Source organism: Nicotiana attenuata, chromosome 1, assembly GCF_001879085.1.
Source record: "Nicotiana attenuata strain UT chromosome 1, NIATTr2, whole genome shotgun sequence".
Classification (NCBI taxonomy): Eukaryota; Viridiplantae; Streptophyta; class Magnoliopsida; order Solanales; family Solanaceae; genus Nicotiana; species Nicotiana attenuata.
The window spans coordinates 49,970,880-49,987,547 of record NC_031989.1 but is presented as its reverse complement, the minus strand read 5'-3'; the positions used below and the strand labels follow the sequence as shown (position 1 = coordinate 49,987,547).

The following is a 16,668-nucleotide window of genomic DNA, read 5'->3' as shown; positions in this document are numbered from 1 at the left end:
AACAGTAAAGAATAAGAAATATTCCGAGTCCACAATTTGCTTGTGTGTCCTTAAGGAATTTTAACCCCCTCACAAGTTGCCAAGGTAATGGATTAAATCCTCCCAGGATGAAACGGAATAAACCTTCCTGCAACAGTGGCAATACAAACTGCAGGGTACCAACGAACTTAAATAATGGAGCAAAATCACACTTACGAATTTGAGAGAGAGAGACTGCGAATTAGAATGCAGTATTTTCAGAAAGAAGGAAGTTCTGTAATATTTTTTAGTGTGTTAAAAACGAAGCCATGCCTCAGAATTTATAGGCAATTATTGGAAGAGGTGTGATGTTTGTTCTGGAAAAGGTGTCTGTTCAGAAGTTCACGCGTCCTGCCGCGGTCCTACCGCGGTTACGCCAGGACCGCGGCCAAACTAGCCTTCTGAATCTGCAGCAGTGTTCTGGCGCGGTCCCACCGCGGTTATGCCAGGACCGCGGCCAGACTATCCTTCTGAATCTTCAGCAGTGATCTGGCATTTAATTAATTATTAAATAATTAATTAAATAAATTTTGTCCAAAAATAATCTTATCGATCGATCATTTGACAAATCCAAATCCAAATCCAAATCCAAAGCCAAAGCCGAAGCCGAAGCCGAAGCCGAAGCCGAGCCGAGCAATGACGGCGCGAGGGTTCATTCTCTTCAACTCCTTTTAAGAGCTTTAAGAAGTGATTCTATATATAAGCACACAAATATAGTTGTCCATCACCAATGAGGGACAAAGTGCAAGTCAAAAGCTCACTTTATTCAAATTTTCATTTCCCTCCATTTTATTTCCCACCATTTCCAATTCACACTCTTAGACTTTAAAGCCCAATGCATAAAGTCTTTGAAGCCCAATGCCTTTAAAGTCCAACAATCCCCCACATGAATGGGAATGGCTGTAACAAGAATGATCATAGATGAAAGCTGTGTGATTTGCAAGTAAGGATTAATCGCATCTGGATAAGTAGGTTTCCCTTTGAACTTTCCGTAGTGAACATATGTCGGATATACTCGATCAATCGGTAGATTTGATATCTTTGAACCGTCGAACTTTAGTGTATACCTAGACAACCATATGTCACACAACCAACCCTTAACCGTCTTTTGGTTCTCATTGTTGTGTTCGTTTCAGCCATGAACACCTCCTGGTTTCATAAGTGCGTAGAGAATTGGCCTTACAGAATTCTCATTGAAGCGGCTTCCACTTCACACTTACATAGGTGATTCCTAAACGTGTAATCCTTTAGATTGACATTATTTGATAACTACCACATCAAACTTAGGTAATCATTAAAGAACGTGTAAAGTTCTATCCTTGTTACTGAACATTGTCTTCATCACGAGAAGGAACCAAAGATTTTACTTTGACAATGTTGAACCGGTCAATCACAACTTTGTTTGAGCTCCTTGAACCTAGATCTCGGAACATCCAAAATTCTAGGTAGAGTTACCGCCATGTTGACTTGTCCTCGGCCATAGTCCCATTCCCTTAGATGATTTCTGAACTCCCTTTCTAGTTAAGCCTTTTGTTAGCGGACCCGCCACATTATCCTTTGATCTTACATAATCAATAGTGATAATTCCACTAGAAAGTAGTTGTCTAACGGTGTTATGTCTTCTTCGTATATGACGAGACTTTCCGTTATCATAACGCTCCCTGCCCGTCCTATTGCAGCCTCACTATCGCAATGTATGCAAATAGGAGCCAAAGGTTTTGGCCAGAACGGAATGTCTTCTAAGAAATTTCGAAGCCATTCAGCTTCTTCACCGGCTTTATCCAAAGCTATAAACTCTGATTCCATTGTAGAGCGAGCGATGCACGTTTGTTTGGAAGACTTCCAAGATACTGCTCCTCCACCAACAGTAAAAACATATCCACTTGTGGACTTTATTTCTGTTGAGCCGGTTATCCAATTTGCATCATTATATCCTTCGATAACCGCAGGATATTTATTATAGTGCAAAGCGTAGTCTTGGGTATATTCCAAATATCCCAGAACTCGTTTCATTGCCACCCAGTGATGTTTGTTTGGATTACTTGTGAATCGACTAAGTTTACTTATTGCACAAGCTATATCAGGTCGTGTACAGTTCATGATGTACATTAAGCTTCCCAACACACGAGCATACTCCAATTGAGACGTACTTTCACCTTTATTCTTTATAAGATGATGGTTTAAGTCAATTGGAGTTCTTGCACTTCTAAATTCCAAGTGTTTGAATTTTTCAAGTACCATTTTCACGTAATGTGATTGAGACAAAGCTAGACCCTGAGGAGTCCTCTCGATTTTAATTCCTAGAATTACATCGGCAACTCCTAAGTCTTTCATATCAAACTTACTAGCAAGCATACGCTTAGTAGCTTGAATGTCGGCAATGTCTTTGCTCATTATTAGCATATCATCAACATATAAGCAAACAATGACTATATGATTTGGAACGTTCTTAATGTAAACACATTTATCACATTCATTAATCTTAAAGCCATTTGACAACATTGTTTGGTCAAATTTCGCATGCCATTGCTTAGGTGCTTGTTTTAGTCCATAAAGAGACTTAACAAGTCGACACACCTTCTTTTCTTTTCCTGGAACCACAAACCCTTCAGGTTGGTCCATGTAAATTTCTTCCTCTAAATCACCATTTAAGAAGGCCGTTTTTACATCCATTTGATGGATTTGAAGACCATATAAGGCGGCTAACGCTATTAGCATCCGAAATGGATGTAGTTCTTGTTACCAGCGAGTATGTGTCAAAATAGTCAAGACCTTCTCGCTGTCTAAATTCTTTGACAACAAGTCTTGCCTTGTATTTGTCAATAGTACCATCGTCTTTCATTTTCTTCTTGAAAATCCATTTAGAACCCAATGTTTTGTTACCTGGAGGAAAATCAACCAATTCCCAGGTATGGTTGCTCAATATGGTTCTATTTCACTATTGACAGCTTCTTTCCAATATTGTGCTTCTGAGGAAGACATTGCTTCCTTGAAGGTACGAGGCTCATTTTCTAGCAGGAAAGAAAATCTGGACCGAATGAAGTAGATGTCCGTTGATGTTTACTTCTTCTCGGATTTTCCTCATTAGGCATACCATCTGTTATTTCCTCCCGAGGTCGTTTTTACTTTTGGTAGGTCACTTCACTTTCATTTTTATACGGATAAATAGTTTCAAAGAATTTAGCATTATCTGATTCTATTATCGTATTAATGTGAATCTCAGGATTTTCTGATTTATGAACCAGAAAACGATATGCCTTACTATTGGTTACATATCCAATAAATACACAATCAACCGTTTTTGGACATATCTTAACCCTTTTAGGTTTAGGAACTTGTACCTTAGCTAAACATCCACACACTTTGAAGTATTTCAAGCTGGGCTTCCTTCCTTTCCATTTTTCATAAGGAATGGACTGTGTTTTACTATGAGGTACACGGTTGATTACTCGGTTAGCTGTAAGTATAGCTTCCCCCACAAGTTCTGTGGTAAACCAGAACTTATCAACAACGCATTCATCATCTCTTTCAACGTTCGATTCTTTCTCTCCGCAATTCCATTAGATTGTGGAGAGTAAGGGGCAGTTGTTTGGTGAATAATGCCATTTTCCAAACATATTTCTTCAAAAGGAGATTCATATTCGCCACCCCTATCACTTCTTATCATTTTGATCTTTTTGTTTAGTTGTGTTTCAACTTCACTCTTGTATTGCTTGAAAGCATCAATTGCCTCATCTTTACTATTAAGTAAATAAACATAGCAATATCTCGTGCTATCGTCAATACAAGTAATAAAATACTTTTTCCCACCGCGAGATGGTGTTGACTTCATGTCGCAAATATCTGTGTGAATTAAGTCTAAAGGACTTGAATTCCTTTCAACGGACTTATAAAGATGCTTAGCATACTTTGATTCCACACATATTTGACATTTGGAATTAATGCAATCAAATTTTGGGAATACTTCTAAATTTATCATTTTTCGCAATGTTTTGAAGTTGACGTGACCTAAGCGTGAATGCCATAAAGTGTTTGACTCAAGTAAGTAAGAAGAAGCATTAACTTTATTGATAAGAACTGCTATTACATTTAGCTTAAAAAGGCCCTCATTAAGGTAACCTTTTCCTACATACACATCATTCTTACTTAGTACAACACTATTAGAAACAAAAATACATTTAAATCCATTCTTGACAAGAAGTGAGGTAGACACAAGATTCTTGCGAATTTCTGGAACATGGAGGACTTGGTTTAGAGTCACTATTTTTCCCGACGTCATCTTCAACGCAATCTTGCCAACTCCTTCAATTTTGGCTGTAGACGAATTTCCCATGAAAATTGTCTTGTCGGGTCCTGCGGGGGCATAAGAAGAAAATAACTCCTTGTTAGTACAAACATGGCGGGTGGCTCCAGAATCTATCCACCATTCTTTAGGATTTCCTACCAAGTTGCATTCAGACAACATGGCACACAAGTCCTCCATTTCTTCAGCATTTTCAACCATGTTAGCTTGATTCTTCTTCTTCTTATCATTCTTTGGTGCACGACAATCCACGGCCTTATTGCCAGATTTTCCACAGTTGTGGCAATTACCCTTGAACTTTTTCTTGCTTGGGTAATTCTTTGGTCCAGAAGCCTTCTTTCTCTTCTTATTTTGTGGCGCCTCCTCAACAATGTTAGCCCTTATTATTGTCGAGTTTCCACGTGACTTCTTTTCAGCATTTTTGTTGTCTTCTTCTATCCTCAAACGAACAATCAAGTCTTCAAGTGTCATTTCCTTCCGCTTGTGTTTTAGATAGTTCTTAAAGTCCTTCCACAACGGAGGTAACTTCTCAATGAAAGCGGCAACTTGAAAGGCCTCATTTATGACCATACCTTCAGCAAGGAGGTCATGCACAATGACTTGTAATTCTTGGACTTGAGTTATGACCGACCTAGTGTCAATCATCTTGAAATCCAAAAACCTTGCAGCCACGAACTTCTTAAGTCCGGCATCCTCAGTCTTGTACTTCTTCTCAAGCGCATTCCATAACGCTTTTGAAGTTTCCATGACACTATAGACATTGTACAAGCTATCTTCCAAACAACTCAAAATGTAGTTTTTGCACAAGAAATCAGAATGTTTCCATGCTTCAGTTACAACAAATCGTTCGTCATCTGGAGTGCCTTCAGCCAGGACCGGAGGATCCTCCTTGATAAATCGCTGCAAACTCAACGTAGTAAGATAGAAGAGCATCTTCATTTGCCAACGTTTGAAGTCGATTCCGGAAAACTTTTCGGGTTTTTCTGCTGGTGCCATAGCATGAGCAGGAGTTGAACGGCTTGACGAGGCAGCAACATTCGTAACAGTAGCACCCGTTCCCGCAACATTTCCATTAGTTTGGTTTTCATTCGTCATTTTTCTGTAGAGTTGGAAACAAAACAGAACTTTGCTAAATCAGTGAAGTTTTGATATCTTCAAACTGAATACCAAACCAAACATACAACACGTAACAATGGTGAAGTTTTTATATACTTCAAACCCGTACGTTTATTATTCCGGTAAAGTTTTGATATACTTTAAACCGGACAGAACAATTATTGGAGTAGAAAGCACGAAGGCTTTAGTCTCCAAACCAGTATACAAAATATAGATAACAGTTTATAATATATATTTCAACACAGAAACGTTAGATAAAATTCCTTAAGCTTGTGATCCGCTACTGTGTTAAAACACAAAATCAGAAAACTGTTAGAAGAATAAAAGAAACTGGAAAACAGTAAAGAATAAGAAATATTCCGAGTCCACAATTTGCTTGTGTGTCGTTAAGGAATTTTAACCCCCTCACAAGTTGCCAAGGTAATGGATTAAATCCTCCCGGGATGAAACGGAATAAACCTTCCTGCAACAGTGGCAATACAAACTGCAGGATACCAACGAACTTAAAGAATGGAGCAAAATCACACTTACAAATTTGAGAGAGAGAGACTACAAATTAGAATGCAGTATTTTCAGAAAGAAAGAAGTTCTGTAATGTTTTTTAGTGTGTTAAAAATGAAGCCATGCCTCAGAATTTATAGGCAATTATTAGAAGAGGGGTGATGTTTGTTCTGGAAAAGGTGTCTGTTCAGAAGTTTACGCGTCCTGCCGCGGTTACACCAGGACCGCGGCCAAACTAGCCTTCTGAATCTGCAGCAGTGTTCTGGCGCGGTCCTACCGCGGTTACGCCAAGACCACGGCCAGACTTCTGAATCTTCAGCAGTGATCTGGCATTTAATTAATTATTAAATAATTAATTAAATAAATTTTGTCCAAAAATAATCTTATCGATCATTTGACAAAGCCAAAGCCAAAGCCAAAGCCGAGCCGAGCGACGACGACAACGGCGCGAGGGTTCATTCTCTTCAACTCCTTTTAAGAGCTTTAAGAAGTGATTCTATATATAAGCACACAAATGTAGTTGTCCCTCACCAATGAGGGACAAAGTGTAAGTCAAAAGCTCACTTTATTCAAATTTTCATTTCCCTCCATTTTATTTCCCACCATTTCCAATTCACACTCTTAGACTTTAAAGCCCAATGCTTAAAGTCTTTGAAGCCCAATGTCTTTAAAGTCCAACAATATTGCTATCCATACTCTTGAATGACAAAGCAATGGAGAAGCACCTTTTTTCACCTATACCAACTTCAACTTCCTCTCATCCTATGATACTAAACTCACTTCGATACTTCTCCTGGTTGGGATCGTTTCACTCAGGAATTTAAGGGAAGAACACTGTGTTTCAAAAACTTCCTGGACAGTTATTGGCATTCCTGGGTTGAATTTCATTGTTGAAAGTGAGAATTTATGTGTGAATATTACTAGGGGGTCAAGTATGACTTGAGTCCTAACTTGAAATGCCTAACAAGGTTCTGCATGAAAGAAGACATCGAGGGATGACTTTGCCCCCTCATGTTATCAGCAAAAGTTATCAAGTCTGACAAGTGAGGAAATTGCAACTCCTGAAGTGTTTCTGTCGGGGGAACAAATGATAGAATAAAAGAAGTTAACTGTATGAGGTAATGCCTTAATAAAACTCTACAGACAGGGTAGACAGGATATCTAGTCTATCGCATCTGTTTTTTATTTGTTTCAATCTGAAGTTATATTTAGCAGACAAATATGAACAAGGTAAATTGTCACAAAGTTGTTCATACTTGTTTATTCTCTCATAATTCATCCTGGTAAATGAGACATATCATCTAGAAATGTGTTTGGCCAGTAAGAACATGGGAATACACATGTTTTGGTAGACATATGCCACAATCCAGAAGATGCAATTTCATTTCACAACATAATAAAAGATCAGTCACTTATAAACACTACCAGACATCTGACAGGGCATAACGCGAGGTTAACTCATATATAAATACTGAAGCACCTCTCTCAGCAAACAGATGATGAATTTGTCCTTCACTTGTAGGGTGGTGTAGAACATATCTTCTGCAGATAAACATAATGATGGTTATCTCTTCCTTAAGCCATTGCCTTATACGTTACATCTTTGTCTTTCGACCTTGCCAATTCCTGTTGTGCATGCTGACTTACCCAAGTACTAGTATTGCAAGAATTTAACCAACTCCCTGGAAGCACCTAATAAAGTTCTCATAATCCACTTCTCATCCAAGCTTGGATGATAGTTGGGGATCATGTTAAACCCAATTTACACAACAGGATCTCACCTTACATATTAAGGGCAATTTAAGGACCAACAAGCAAGTATAGTCTGCATAAAAGAGAAATTTCTTCCTCAACCATAAACCATAGTAAGTTAGAACAACCCTTGGACCATCAGAGGTTGCACATTTCAGCGAAGTAGAAACATGAGGGATCTTTAGATGGAGGCCCTAGCTTCCATGATGTTTTTATATGTACATGATGAGATCTTAGAATAAGGTCTAAGGATTGTGAAAGACGATTTTCCCTAGAAATATAGGTTACCATTAGCAAACAATTTTATTGTTTTAAGCTTTTAGCAGGTTTCTGTCCGTTTGAAAAAATATGTGTCATGCAAAGTCTTATCCATGAGGAGATAAAAATGATGAAGACGTTCATGTAATGCAAAGCTCGTATTCCGAAGACTAAGTTCAGCATTGAGATATATAAAATGAAAAAAGAAGAATCACAAGTGGAGTAGCAAGCATGATCATGATGTTTAAGTTAATGTCATCATTTCCTCAATTTATGGATTCTATAACTCAACTTGGATTTTGGGACATTAGAAATCCCACCATAAAAACAAATGTTCTCTGTGTCACTAAAGGCTGCAAGGAACTTCCTTCAAGGGATTGGACCAGCAACTTGGAAGTTGGGATGTTCTTCTGAATGAAAACATTTGACGGTAGAAGACCACGTGAAATCGAGCAGATAAATTTTTTAGTTGATGAATGCCATATTCTCAAAGTTTCCAAGAGAGGGCAATAAAGACGCAAAACAAGAAAGCCTCACATAATGACACCTTACTGCAATAAAAATAGCAATGCTGTTATCAATTCTTTATATTGAAGAAAATACATCAAGCATCTCAAATTTCCTGGCGAACATCATTTCCTATTTATGACATAAAAGATGTGGGCAGAGTTACCTGGAAACTGTGCTGGTGGGAGGTAGAAGGTACTCGATAGAATAGTTGAGGTGCGCGCAAGCTGACCCGGACGCCACCATCATCCACAAAAAGGGAAAAAAAAGGTATTTCCATTTTTACTTCTAGAAAATATCAATATCTCCGAATTAAGTTTGTAAGGCTCACAAATCAACACCTTAATGCAATGATGCAGCAATGTTGCTATCAAAACTATTCAACAAAAATGCATCAGTCCTATTTCGTAGGAAACAACATTCCTGTGACTTGAAAACACGATATCAAGTTGTACTTCAATGCATGACCAATAACTCCATATTAGTAACAGTAGCAGATAATTTTGTGAAATGAAAATAGGAATGTAAAGAAAGAAAAGCAACCTCAATGCAATGATACAATAACATTGTTATTGAAACCAAATATTTCTAGAAAATACATCAACAATCTCCTTTTAGTAGGAAACATCACTGATCACTCCTATGACAGGAAAGATCCACCATCCACTAGTACTTCAGCACATGCTCAATATCTTCTTATTAGCAGGAGTAAAGTGAGTTTTGTGCAATAAAAAGAAAGATGCGAAATAATTAAAGGCTTATGTAATGACACCTTAACGATCAAACAACAACATTATCAAAAACTTAATATTGAAGAAATACATCAAGCATCTCCTAATTCTCAGGAAACACTATTTCCTACGACATAAAAAGTATAATATCCACTTTTACTTCTATACACGAGTAAGCTTTGTAAAATGAAAATAAAGACGTAAAATACAAAAGGCTCAAATGAAAATAGCTTAATGGAATGGCACAGCCAAGTTGTTATCAAACATTTATACTGAAGAAACTACATCAAGCATCCCCAATTTCCCCGGATATCATTTCCATGACATGAAAAATCTAACATTCGCTTTTACTTCTAGAAAAGGTAGATATCTCTGTATTAGTAACTTGTTATAGTAAGTCTTGTAAAATGGAAATAAAGATGTAAAACACGAATGTCTCATACACGAGACCTTAACACGATGACACAACAATGTTATTACCAAAACTTTATATTGAAAAAATCACATCGAGCATCCCCTATTACCTAGGACACATTGTTACCTATGACATGAAAAATCTAATAGCTCTGTAGTGTACCTGCTAGCATCAAGCTAATAACATGAAGAAATAGCCGATTGGGGTATTTTGTTAACAATTCCATTCACAGTTTATGATTGTCTCCTTTTAAGTAAATTAGTTCTGATATTAACAAATACATGTTTCACTATCTAGTTTTGTTTTGTATATACACTTGAAGAAAATGATGAAATCTTTGAGGCAGAGAAAAAGATTTGAGGATCAGGCCAAGCAGACCTCGATTTCTCGAAAGTCCTAATCCTAGACATCCCTAGTCAGAGAAAGGCTATTGGTAAATCATTTAAACCAACACCTTCTATGCATGCTCGAAGGAGAGGATGGTGAAAATTTTGTAAAATAGAAGTAAAGATGTATAACGGGGAAGGGCTCACATAACACCACCTTAATGTAACAATGTTTAATAAAAAATGAACAGTGAAGAAAATATGTCAAGCATCTTTTGTAATTCTTGGGAAACATTTTCCTAAGACATGAAAAATCTAACATTACCTTACTGCTGAACATGATCCAATATCTGCGTATTAATTCCTCCTTGGTAAGTCTCGTAAAATGGATATACCTTTAGAACTAGTTGTACTAATTAATTTTTTGAAAAGGCTAGTTGTACTAATTAATATCGAATCCAATACAAGTATAGTGCTACATATGACTCTTAGGACAAAAGCAGTCTACATACTTGTCAAGAAAACTCTGGTATTTTCACTTGAAGGTATCTTTTTTGGAAATGATTTCATAGAATAACCTCAATTGGTGTTTAAAGAGTAACAAATTAATGAAGTTATCGACAAGATAAATAATTAATTCACATGAAAAACAAGATATCTCACACACCCAGAAAAAAAAAAAAAACAAAGAAGCCACAGAAAAGTGAAATCTTGAACAACATAGAAATTAAAAGATATGATCTTGTTTAAGGGTACCTCAGTTTTAGAGACAGTAATGGTGTATTTCCCCTCATGTGGCGTGAAAGAGATCACAAATGAATCAATTTTAGGCCGAACCCAACCCACTTTAATAGCTACTGTCAGGTTTGACCTTTGGCCACCTTAGATTTGGTCTTAGTAGCCATACGTTATTTTTTTTTAATCAATTAAGTATTGGATTAAGGATTCATCAACATCATCATTCATTTCTGTGGTGAAATTTGGTGGGTTTAACTGTTTCTAAATTTAGTTTGGTGGAGTACTCACAGACATTAGCGGCAAAAAGCTGGTAAGTACGTTACAGCCTGATCATAATTCATAACTCATAATGTGTTATGGAAGATGAAATAGGGAACTAGCCATAGAATGGCCAATGGGGGTAAATTTCTCAACAAGCCCTGTACTATTCCCCAAAGGTAAAAACATGCCATAGTAGTGGAAGATCGCCGTTTTGTGTTTTGTTTTGCGTTACCAAACTTTTTTAAACTCTACTCCATGCCTAAAGAAACCCTCAATTCCCAAATTCTTTTTATTTAACTTAAAATTAGGGAAAAATTTGAATAATACTAAGCAAGAAAAATCCACTTGGATGGGAATGACCAATCTGTTGATGGGGATTTATTTTCTTTACGAGATTTTTTCTATATAATTTTTGAAGATCGATACAGTCCAAAAATTACTCAGAATTTTGTATTGCAGTTGAACCGAATTTCTTTCTTCGAAAGAGAGTTAGTAGTAATTACCTTGAGTACATGAAGTGGAACCTTGTTCATCGGGTTTTTAATTCTACTCTTAAGTTCAGGCGACTTCAGGTTCATTTTTTTGTGTTTCAGCTACAATCTTGTAAATTATTGTCATACAATGAGAAGTTCAAATTTTTGTTTTGAGTGTTCACATTTCAGCTATTAAACTTGTAAATTATTATCATACAATGAACATTTTCAATTATTAGACTTGTAAATTATTGATACATAATGTTTGGTTAAAAATTCATGTTTAACACATAAAATGCAAGGTAATTAATGTACTAAAATATGGAATTATCGCCACACATCACTCACTATGTATTAATCAGTAAATGAAGCAATAAACGGTACTTTAACACTCTCCCTTACCATGTAGTAATGAATATAAAATTTGGGAGATAGATAATACAAGAATAAACCTTACGTCAATAAGGGTTCCAACATACCAAACCTCAATTTCCAAGAATACTCAACCATCACAATTATATTCATAAATGTGGAAGAACGAGCAAAATAAGGAATAAACTAATCTACGCATAGATATCATAAGTAAAAAAGGCGATAAATTACAAGCAACAAGTCCCACCCGCATGCTTTAACCTAACAACAACACATAAGTACTCGTCACCTCACATATACGTTGTACCTACACATTTAAACACGTAACAAATAGGCAAATAAGTCCTAACTCTCAAGTCAAGGTTAATCAGGACACTTACCTCACTCCGCAATCGACTCAAAGCTCAACCACGGCCTTGCCTTTCGAACAAGCTTTCGAACCACCAAATCTAGCAAATCATTAACCAAACAATTCAAAATAAGCCTTAGGAACTATCCACGGATGAAAGAGGTTCAATTTAGGTCATTATTAAAAAAGTCAACATCAGGCCCGCTTGGTCGAAACCCAAAATTCGGACCAAACCCAATTACTCATTCACTCCCGAGCCCGATTATGTAATTTATTTCGAAATCTAACCTCAATTCGAGGCCTAAATTCCAATTTTACAAAAATTTCTAATTCTACCCAAATCCCAATTTCTACCATGAAAATCCTGGATTTAAGGTTGAAATCTTATGAAATGTAGTCGGTAATTGAAAGAAAAGTAGGTTAGAGTAACTTACCAATGAATAGAGGAAGAAAAGCTCTTGGAAAAATCACCTCTAAGGTTTTTAGAGTTGAAAATTTGAAAGAATGAGCAAAATCCCGTTTTTCCCTTCTTATGTCTAGGCGCAGATGTCCCAATTACGACCTGGGGTTCGTAATTGCGAACCTCGCAAATGCGAGATTTTCTTCGCAATGCGAAACAACCCACACCACTGCTATCATTGCATTTGCAATGATTTTTCGCAAATGTGAACTTGGATTTACCACAAATGCGACCAAAGTGATCGCAATTGCGAACTAGCTTCCCCCAGCCCCCATCACAAATATGAACTATTTGTTCACAAATGCGAACCTGCCTCTATGGCAAATGCGACAGAGTACTCGTAAATGCGAGAAACCAGCTCCCTTGCCCATGCTCACAAATGTGAAGTCTCCTTCGCAAATGCGAGCCTCGCATTTGCGAAGTCTGCAGCACCAGAACACACATGCACCAACATTAACTCTAAGTCTAAAACTACTCCGAAACCTATTATAAACTCACCCAAGTCCTTGGGGCTCTAAACCAAATATGCACACAAGTCCAATAACATTATACGAACTCGCTCGCACGATCACAACATCAAAATAACACCTAGAACTACAAATCGGACACCAAAATGAATGAATTTTTCAATGAACCTTAATAATTTTCATTTTAAGAACCGGATGTCCTAATCACGTCAAATCAATTCCGTTTTGCACCAAAATTTTGCAGAGAAGTCATAAATACCGTAATCAACCTATACCAAGCTCCGGAACCAAAATCCAAACCCGGCAGTAACAAAGTCAAACTTCGATCAAATTTATAAGTTCTTTAAACTTTTAAACTTCAAATTTTCAACAAATTGCGATAACTTGAGTTAAAGACCTCCGAATTCGATTCCGGACATACGCCCAAATCCGAAATCACGGTACGGAACCACCAGGACCGTCAAAATACGGATCTGGATCTATTTGTTCAAAATATTGACCGAAGTCAACTCAAATAAATTTCTAAAGCACGAATTCACATTTTAATCAATTTTTCACATAAAAGCCTTCCGAAAAAAGACGCGGAATGAGCATGCAAATCGTGGAGGATCAAAAGGAGCTATTTGAAGTTTTGAAACACCGAATTATGGGACAAAACTCTAGATGACCTATCGGGTCATCACAGAAAGTAACATAATCTAAAAATACTATAGGCCATGCTAAAATAAATATAGGTATTAAGTACTAATAATTACATAACTAAGCATTAAGGAAAAAGATAAACTAAGTTATGCATTTGCATTATAAATCAATGTAAAACTAAAATATAGATATTCAACACTATCATCATTTCTAGTATTGACTTGAATTTCGTTTGTTAGCATTAATATTGATTTGAACTATGTTTGAGTTACTACATTTATGGGCTATAAAATTTATTTAACATTCAAGAATGTTAAGTCCAAACCTGAAATAATATGTTAAAAGATAAAACTATGAAAAAATTTAAGAAATATTTATAAATTACAACAGCAACAACAACAACCCAGTAAAATCCCATTAGTGGGGTCTGGGGAGGGTAGTGTGTACGCAGACCTTACCCCTACCCCGAAGGAGTAGAGATGCTGTTTCCAAAAGACCCTTGGCTCAAGAAAATAAATATTTATAAATTACATTACAATAAATATTTATATGTATAAAATATTTTTAAAAATTGTAGATATATATGATCGGCTTGGTTTGGTTCTGGTTTGACTATTTTTAGTTAAACCAAACCAAACCAATTATGGTCGGATTTATCTTTTCAATACCACATCAGGTAAGCAAGCCACAATCGGGTTTTTCTTTTTTGATTTGACACAAATTATCGATTTGATGCGATTCATCGGTTCTTTTTAGTGTACACCATACTCTTATGCAACAATGCATCTTTGAAATATTTTGATGGTCAACTAGCTATCAAATTGATATTTGATTCCGACCAATTTTCATCCACTTTTTAGCTTAAGATTTAGTCAAATTTCGAATCTAAAACACTATTGATAAACTTTTATTGATTGACATTCCATCCACCATACTCCCCATTTCCCGGTCTAGAGAACTGAAATGAAGCAGATAAGATTGGATTTTTTTTATTTTTAATTTAGTTAAATTGGTTTAGCTTGAACCCCCACCTTATATATTAAAATCTAAAAAGAGAATACATACGGAAGGGGAATAAAACCTAACCTCTACTATAAAAACAAGAGATGAATTGAACATTTCCAATACTGAAAAATATGTGTACAATTGTTCTAAATTGTGAATAGGATAGACAGTGACGCTTTCACATGTGAATAGAGAGGACTCCTCTCTTTACCATTTGAGTAACCAAGACAAAAAATAAACATTATACTCATTATTAGTCTATCCATAACATCACTGTACAAAATATATTCTTGGGCCTTCTAATTCTGAAGTCTAAAACCTGCCGTTTGTCCAGTAGGTACAATCCTCTAGCTTGAGCTGGTAAGTCCTGATTATTCCAGAACTATGTACAAAATATATTTTGAGTTGTAGCTTCTTTCAACTCAAAAGAATATATTCTGTCATGCACTTCATAGAACTTTGTAGGAAATGAAAGGGACGGAAGCATTTTATGGATTAAGCAAATTGGCAATGAAAGGTCAACCACTTGATGTCAAAATGAATCTGGAATTCCTTTTTGAGCTATAAATAGAGAACCAAGAAGAAGTAAATTGTCCACAACTCATTTTTAAGGCAATTCCAGAGGAACTAAATAAAATGTATAGAAGAGAGGGCTTACCTGAGGAGAAGAGTCTTTGTTTATTAGCCAAGGATGACTTGCCTACATACTACCCTCCTCCTCAAAGGGGTACAGTGCTATTAATAATTTAGCATAAAACCACTGTTTTGGGGTTGAAATGATAGGCAGTCATCTTGGGCTATATTGACAGGCTATTCTGCATCATGTTAGGCCTCTTCTTCTCTCAATTGTGCCAAACATCATAACAAGTTCAATGTTCTGGGAGAAGTACATAATTGAATTAAATAACATTTGTACTAGATTTTTGTCACGACCCGGATTTCTCCACCCTCGGGGTTCGTGATGACGCCTACTCGTAGAAGCCATGCAAGCCACAAATCATAAACTCTTACCTACTTTATTTTAAATCCTTTTATCAATCATGACGACGAACGTTAAATATTTAAATGATAGCGGAATATGAAATTAAAGCGGAAGACTTAAATTAAATAAGCTGAACAATAATGCGGAATTCAATATGTGCGTCTACCCAAGAACTGGTGTCACATTATCCACGGACTACTAAGAGTACTAAATACAATCGTTTGAAAGAAATATAACACTGTTTGCCTTGAAAACATGAGATAACAGAATGAAATATAAGATAGAGGAGACGCCGGGCCTGCGGACGCGTGCAAGGCTACCTCGGAGTCTTGATGGACTGAAAGCTGGCTCCCGAGCTACCGTTGCGGTCCGGTAACTGGATCTGTGAAAAAGAGCACAAAGTGTAGTATCAGCACAACCGACCCCATGTGCTGGTAAGTGCCTAGCCTAACCTCGGCGAAGTAGTGACGAGGCTAGGACCAGACTATCAAATAAACCTGTGCAGTTATATAATATACAGCAAAAAGTAAAGCAGGTATAAGCAAGTAAGGATGGGAGGGGGAAACATGCTTCGGGGAATAACAGGTAAAAATAGAATATCAAGAGAACTATAAAGGAATCAAAATCCAACCACTAGCAAGAATAAGGAAAACAAAGGCAGATTTCACTTTCTTTTCACATCTTGTTGCAGGCGTGCAACCCGATCCCATTTCATTATATCTCGTGGTAGGCGTACCGCCCGCTCCCATTTCATATTGTTGCGGCGTGCAACCCGATCCATATATATAATATTGTTGCGATGTGCAACCCGATCCGTATATATAATATTGTTGCGACGTGAAAACCGATCCATATATATAATATTGTTGCGGCGTGCAACCCGATCCATATATATAATATTGTTGCGGCGTACAACCCGATCCATATATAATATTGTTGCGGCGTGCAACCCAATCCATATATAATATTGTTGCGGCGTGCAACCCGATCCA

General features: G+C 36.8%; 2 long non-coding RNA genes across 4 annotated transcripts; both read right to left on the bottom strand.

Annotated features, from left to right (window-relative positions):
* Nucleotides 7,303–11,121, bottom strand: LOC109226288. Of its 3 annotated transcripts, none has more exons than XR_002068025.1 (3): nucleotides 10,684–11,121; nucleotides 8,622–8,831; nucleotides 7,303–8,499 (listed from the first exon to the last, which is right to left on the bottom strand). It is a non-coding gene; the product is annotated as an uncharacterized LOC109226288 (long non-coding RNA). The 3 variants fall into 3 exon arrangements; XR_002068027.1 differs by having other exon boundaries at nucleotides 8,622–8,743; XR_002068024.1 differs by lacking the exon at nucleotides 10,684–11,121 and having other exon boundaries at nucleotides 8,622–10,672.
* Nucleotides 14,815–15,511, bottom strand: LOC109240915. Its single transcript, XR_002070165.1, has 2 exons — nucleotides 15,353–15,511; nucleotides 14,815–15,255 (listed from the first exon to the last, which is right to left on the bottom strand). It is a non-coding gene; the product is annotated as an uncharacterized LOC109240915 (long non-coding RNA).